Below are 7293 nucleotides of genomic sequence, written 5' to 3'. Positions count from 1 at the left end.
ATATGTTAAATGTGGAGACTGGTGGGATGGAAAATGAGAATAAGGGACCCTGTCATAGTTGTGGGTGGGGAAAGAGTGACAGCAGAAGTGTGAGAAATAGGCAGAACAAGGACCCCATCAACCCTTGAGGGTAGTCCTCAGTTGAGGACAAAGGAAGACATTTCAGCTGCATTGGTTTAAGAGGTGGCATAGAACAAATGCAACATAAAACCGGAAGAATGGGTTATTAGAAAAGTCACAGCTCTGGGTCAGAAAAGACAGAACAAAGGGAGAAAAAAGTCAAAATATAAAGAAATGATGAGGTCAGCGATGATCTGTTAAAAATGGTTTGATATTTGGTGGCAGAGTCATGGTCCAGGGTGATGGAGGAAACGGTGTCAGACCATTTGTGTTACTTCACCACAAGGTAGAGGCCTGCTTGTGAAGCAACAACAGTGCTGCCCTTGTCAGCAGGTTTAATGACAATGAGGGTTAACCATAAGAGTGCAAGGTGCAAGTTCAGAGGGACTCTTTCTGTCGCATAATCTTACCAGCAGTCTGCTAATTTAGCAAGATGCTTCACTGGAGGCTCGAAAGGTGAAATTTCACAGCCTGTCACAACAGGTAACATTATGGCATGTGATCTCCAACTTAGTCAGAGAGGCAGATCTTGTGAAATGTCTTATAGATGGGAGAAGACATGCAGAGGTGAGCCACGAGAAATATTATTGATTGAGGCACAGCAATAACATTGGCCATGATCCAGGGCACTTACAATGGAATATGTGGGGATCCACTCCAGGTGGGCATGAGCAAAGGAACACATCCATGGGTGGAATTTTATGGCCCCATTGCAGTGGGGGTGGGGCTGTAAAACACGGCGAGCTGTTCAGAAGCCCACTGACTTCAGTGGGACCAGGAAATCCTGCTGGTGTAAAATTCCGCCCCTTGTTAGCACTTCACCCAGCTCTGCGTTTCAATTGTTGGGTGGTCGCTCATGTGGTACAAGCTGCACATTCTGTCTTTACTTTTTTTCATGTTCTGTTTCTTTGTACTGAATGGTCTTGCAGGCATTTGATCTCTTTGGCTGTCCTTGTTTGACATACACCAGCGGACAATCAGGAACCTTCAGGAGCCTCTGCATGGTTGTCTCGGGGGTGGGAAAGTAGGTATTTATGTGCAAGTGTTATTGTTTTCTTCCATTGTTATGGTCCATGAGGGGTCTGGTTCTCCCAGTATGACAAGACACTAAGAAGAGAGTTCCTCACGTGAGGCATGTGGAACCATGTGCAGTCAGGGGTATATAAGGTTCAAGTACTCACTAGGCTGAGGTGAGGTGGAGGGGGTGCTGCTGGTGGGTGATGGTGGGGTGATCAGTGGTGACATGAAGCCAATATTCTCATGCTCTGTACTGTGACAGTTGAGAGGTGCTTTTTGAATGCATTTATCTTGTTGATGCCTTTATCTATAATTGCTGTCTTGGCCTGATTGATGCAGGATCCCATTATTTAGCGAACACACCCACAGTCACAGCCAGCATTTCAGCTCGTCACCATGGCATAGAACACAACCCATCCCCTGCCAAAATTGTCCTGCACCATCACCTCATACAGAGGGTGGCCTTACTTGTTGATTATTCCTCATCAATGAGCAACAGTTCAGGAAAGGTCTCCAGACTGGAATGCATTGTCAGTGTCACGAACCTAATGATCTGGATGTTAGTTGCTTCCAGGTCTCCACACACCATCGGCAGATTCTGCTGAATCATCATTTGCTTTGATCCCTGTCTTTGTATTTCTGATGTCCCTCAGGGTTACAGTCCTATTAAATATCTGCCTAATACACTCCATCAGTTTCTTGTTCCCAGCCTGCAACTTGACAAACTCTTCTACCTTCTGCATTTCATCCCAGTTCAGTTGTCATCTCCTGCTGTGGAGCTCTAAACATTCCAGATCCAGAACATGACTGGAATGTACAAGCTGGTACAAAGTCATACACAGCCTGTTCTTGGATGCATTGAATTTCAATGTCATGATGGCCTTGCAGCCCATGGCAAATAAAATGGAAAACCAATGTACAATCCAGAGATTAAAATCTACGAGGTTCTCCATTTGAGTTTGGACCTAAGTTTCTCAAACCTTCAGCAGAACCTCTTTCCCAGTTGTGCATGTGTCAATGATTTGACATCATAGACATCAACACCTTAGGAAGGCTGCAAGTAGATCACAGGTGAAGCAGAATTTGGTGGTCAGTTTAAGATCTAGAAGTGGAAAAGAAATGGATTATTGTAAGGACGGGGAGTGGGGGGGTGGGTGGGGGGAGGGGAGAGGAAGCGTTGGGGGGGTGGGCAGCGAGGGGATGGGGTGTGAGGAAGTCAATTCTTGGCCATGATACACAGTGTAAGAAGATAAAGCTGACAATCCCAACAGCTCTTGGGCAGTAGCGAGAGCCAGTGGATCTCTAGAAGGACCTGAAGAAGTTGAGAGCCATGGTGATCTCCAGTGTTCTGGTATTGGGTCTTAGCTTATCCTGCAGTATGGTGCAGAGATCAGCGACAGCCTCCCTGGAGCTGCAGTCTTTACTGGCACTGCCACTGGGACATTTGGAGAAAGTTCAGATTGGGCGGTACAGTCTCTCCTGGGGATAGGTTCTTCTGTCCATTGGAAGCTGTTGCCATGCTTTTCTATACCCTTATCCACCCTGAGGCTAGATCTGAGGCTCCTGATGTGCTCCTGCTGGTGCCTGTATGGACCTGCCTCCCACTGAGCTCCTAACCAGGGGCCCTGAAGCCTGGTGAATGAGGCCAATAGCCTTATGCCTTCTATCTAGATGCCACCACCACCACCACCCTCCCACCAACCCCCCCCACCCCACCCCCCAGTCAAACCGGAATAAAAGCAAAACACTGCAGATGCTGGAAATCTGAAATAAAAACATAAAATGCTGGAAAAACTCAGCAGGTCTGACAGCATCTGTGGAGAGAGAAACAGAGTTAACATTTCGAGTCCGCATGACTCTTCAGAGCTACAAAGAAGTAGAAGTGTGATGGAATTTATACTGTTTAAGGGGGAGTGGAGCAGGTGAAGCTGGATAGAAGGTCAGCGATAGATGGTGGCTAAGGAGAGATTGACAAAGATATCATGGACACAAGACAAAGGGAGTGCTAATGGTAGTGGTGAAGACTAAAGAAGGTGCTGATAGTGGCATAAAGGTGAGAAAGCAGAATGTGTTAATAGCAGAATAATTCCCCAAATTGTTACCACCACCTTCACCCCAAACCTTTCCCTGAATTATTTCTTTGGTGCAAATGCCATTGCCCCTGTGTGACCCTGGCAGCATGCCACTGCAATGCTGGCACCTATTCTTTCTTCTGTCATCATTTGCCAATGCTCTCTGTGCACCACCCTTTCTGCCACAGCATGCTGGCTCTGCGGTGGCTGGCTGAGAGTGCTGGCACTGAGCTCTTGCTCCCTTGCTGCCTAATCATGTGAGTCTCTGAAGCCCGCGTGGTCTCCGTGCACCATCAATAAATCCGAAAGACGCCATGAAATTCCAGCTAAGTGGACTTTTAAGTGACTTAACTGGTGTTCCCCACCCCACCCACCCACCTGCCCCCGTGTAGATGTGCGAAGTCCGCCCTTCATGATTGCCACTGTTGGTAAAATCGAGAAGCGACATTGTGATGTTGGACTTCTGAGCAAACATGGTCTGCTCCCATTTTACGCTCTCCCCTTTTATGCTCTCCCCCATCTCACCACTGCAACATCCCCCACACCCCCACCACATCCAAACTCATTTCTAAGTAATCCAGTAAAATTCTGACCTCTGTTTCTCTCTCCACAGATCCTGCCCGACCAGCTGAGTATTTCCAGTATCTTCTACTTTCAATTTTGAATTATTTTGTTTCATATTTTGCCCACAAGACCTAAAAGCTGTTAATTCATTTCTTCAGTTTTATTCTATATCTTTCAAACTGCTCCTGAGAGAATAACGAGATAGATGACCCTCTCCCTCCTCTGTCTTGGTGCCTTTATGTGAACGATCTATCAGATGGCACATGTGGGTGTTCAGGAGTGCTTTGTGTCCTAGCTTTCCATCTCTACCTGTGGAGAACCAGTTAAGGAAATAACTGCAGCAGTATCAACACTGGGACACAATCTCTGCCAAATAGCTTAGCTGTTCTTCTGTCCAACTAATTCTGGTAGGGGATATTTGCCAAGTTATTCTCTGAAAGCTCATTAACAAACAGCAGGTGGCTATAGGTTAGGAATGTAAGGCGTATGTAATTGTGAGCACAAGTGATAACTCTAATTTCTCTCAGTTACCATTGTAGAATTGAGTGTATTTATTGTACTACTGTGATTTCTGTAGCAGTTAGCTAGTAAAATCAATAATTCTGGTGGATTCCCTGCACACAGAGAGCTAGCAGAGATTTAAAAGTTCATGAGAGCGTGAAACTGATCCATGAGATTTCATGGTCTATCCCAGTACATAGCATGTTTATTGTGAATACATACATTAACATTTTAATGCATCAATAAATATGCTATTTGCCATCACAGTGAAAGGAATAAAACAAAGGTTTTAACTTCTGAAGTATCTTTGAAGCTACCAAATAAACTGTGACATATTGGTGCAGCTGTGACTCTATGATGTACAAATTCTCAGTAATCTCCACTTCAGTTTGAAAATAAGTCATGAGACTGATGACTGTCTGGTATTTGTCAGAAACCTGTGATATTCCTTTTGATCTGTTGGTTTCTGATGTAAGAAGTACAGTGATGTTGTTTTAATGTGTGCAATGTGTTCATCCCAACAGACTGCTAAAGATTGGGCCTCCTCTGACTCACTGTGTTGGCGAGGTCCCTCTTGCATTCCTTCCGGGCTGATTCAGCAGTGAAGTCATGGGAAGCCGCATCACAGTGAAATGAGACATTGGCAAAATATATGCAGTCAGAAGTTTCCACCTTTTAATTTTTATATGCATGTCATCAAATAATAAATCTTTAATTATAAATATTTCATTGCCCATTATGTCTACCTAAAATACTGAATAAATTACAAGGTTTTAAGTTAATACATAAGGTAATTTTGTATGTTAAGAACAACGGCCTATTCTATTAGAGAAATGCCTTGAATAAGACTTGGCGATGTAAACTTTGTAGTAGAAGAACACATTAACAAACCTGAAGCAGATGACTAGATTATCAAACAGTACTCTAACAGCAGGAGCTATTAGCAGAAAATATTGGAATAACACTGAGAGAGGAGCTTTCTCAAAGCCTGCAGCAGAAATGTCATAACTGGTGACACATTCAGCTTGTAAGATAATACATACTGTGAGCGCAGCAATCCAGACAAGCATACTAGTCCTTCTAGCGTGCCTTACAGTCCTCATACAACGTGACTGCACAGGGAATTGAGTTATGAGAAAAGCTTCTAGGCTGATGCAGCTTAATATTAGAGAACTGACGTAGGAGTTCACTGTCAGGAAACTGTGAATGAGGCCACGGATGAAGTCGTCTGATGCGAATTTGACGTCAACCATTTGGTAGCAAACCTCAAACAAGATGGCAGGCACCAGCATTGCATCTGCTGCTGCCAGGTGAGAAATAAAGACTGCCGTGCTCTTCCTAGATACAGCCTGAGACAAGAGCAAGACTGAGACGTGGAGTGTTCCAAAGGCCCCTGCAGCCAATACCATGATATTTGTAGAAGGCAGGATCATGTACTGTATGTATTTCACAATGAGGTACCTCTTCAGGATAGGCAGGTAATCTGTGTGCTGAGGAGCCTTTGACTGTATAGAGGCCCTGTGAAAAAGAAAAGAAGTTAATTTCTTCTCAAAGATGAATTTGATTTATGATGACCATTTTTAAAAGTTCTTTGCCTGATAGCAATTTTTTTGAAGAAAATCATATCCCCTGTTCTGCATCGAGACATCACTCACATTTGCAGCATTTTTTCAGGGTTAGGTTGTAAAAAGATCTCTCAAAGTTTGTGAGGAGACCAGGCGATTTACATAATGTACTCGAGTGGTTGATATCACATGTATTTTAACAAAGAGCTTAGTCCGGCATGTTCTGTTACATCACCCTTGAAGCCATTGAGTCTAATATCATCAAATCAGTTCATCCCTTTTCCTAGACCCTCCAGTATTTGCTTCATGGTGTCAGCCATGGTTCAGTGAGGACACTCTCATCTCTGAGTCAGAAGTTTATGGGTTCAAGTCCTACTCCAGAGATCTAAACACAAAATCTAGGCTGACACTCCTGTTCAGGGTTAGAGGTGCTGTATTTTCAGTGAGACTTCAAGCCGAGGTCATACGTGGTCTCTCAGGCGGATGTAAAAGACACCATTCTATGATTTTGAAGAACAGAAGGGTATCCTGGCCAATATTGACACCTCAACCAACATATTTAAAACCCATTTTTTGGTCATTATCACATTGTTGTTTGTGGGAGTTTGCTGTGGGCATTTTGGCTGCTGCATTTTCTACATCACAACAATACACTTCAAAATTAGTTACAAAGTGCTTTGGGACAACCTGAGGTTGTGAGAGCCTCTATTTAAATGAGAGCCTTACTTTTCTTTCTCAGACAGCACCAGGAATCATCCATTCCCGTGATTCCAAAGGTAAACATTTCAAGTTTAATATACATTGTTCACTTGGCATTATCATTGTCCAGCAGTAAAGGATGAAGCCATGAGGGTGTTCTTGACACACATTTTTACTATCTGTAGGATTATTACTGTGCCTAGTTTAAGAGGGAAGTCTTGTGGTGCAATGGTAGCCACTCTAACTCTAGGCTAAATGCTTTGGGTTCAAGTCCCACTTCAGGACTTGATGGTCATGGAAGCTATGTTTGTAATGTGGTCAAACAGGTTTATTTCTAACCTGTCAATTTTTCCAATATGCCCATATATTAGGTGGTAAGAAGAGGAGAGTTTCCTGGTCAGCCATACTGTAGAAGGCAGTGCAAACCACTGCAGTATTTTGCCAAGCATAATCATGGACCAATCCAATGGAAATCCATGGTCCCCAACATTCTCTCAGGCATGGTACCTGGAGGAGTTCAAGAAGTCCAAGTTTTTTTTTTGTAGAGGATGCTGATCCCAAGGGTTGCCTTTCAATTGGGAGAAACACACTCCAAGTCACAGCTAATTTTTTTGCTAGAAGCTGTACAATTCCTGTCTGCCGATATTGAAAGAAAAGATCAGAGCTGAATGAAGGAAAATAACATTCTAATTTCCTTCTCTTTTAAAAAAAATGGCCCTTTGCATTATTATGCCCCTGTTAGTTATTAAAAGATC

General features: G+C 43.6%; 1 long non-coding RNA gene across 1 annotated transcript in view; it reads right to left on the bottom strand.

The window, feature by feature from the left end:
- Window positions 1–4440: 4440 nt before the first annotated feature.
- The window catches only part of LOC144683826 (uncharacterized), a 52456-nt gene continuing 49603 nt past the window's right edge, over window positions 4441–7293 (bottom strand). Inside the window, exon 3 of the long non-coding RNA XR_013577339.1 lies at window positions 4441–5792. This is a non-coding gene — a long non-coding RNA (uncharacterized LOC144683826). The remainder of the gene's footprint in view (window positions 5793–7293) is intronic.

Source organism: Cetorhinus maximus, chromosome 8 (genome assembly GCF_964194155.1).
Source record: "Cetorhinus maximus chromosome 8, sCetMax3.hap1.1, whole genome shotgun sequence".
NCBI lineage: Eukaryota > Metazoa > Chordata > Chondrichthyes > Lamniformes > Cetorhinidae > Cetorhinus > Cetorhinus maximus.
The sequence above is the reverse complement of the archived record's forward strand: the minus strand, read 5'-3'. Positions and strand labels throughout refer to the sequence as shown.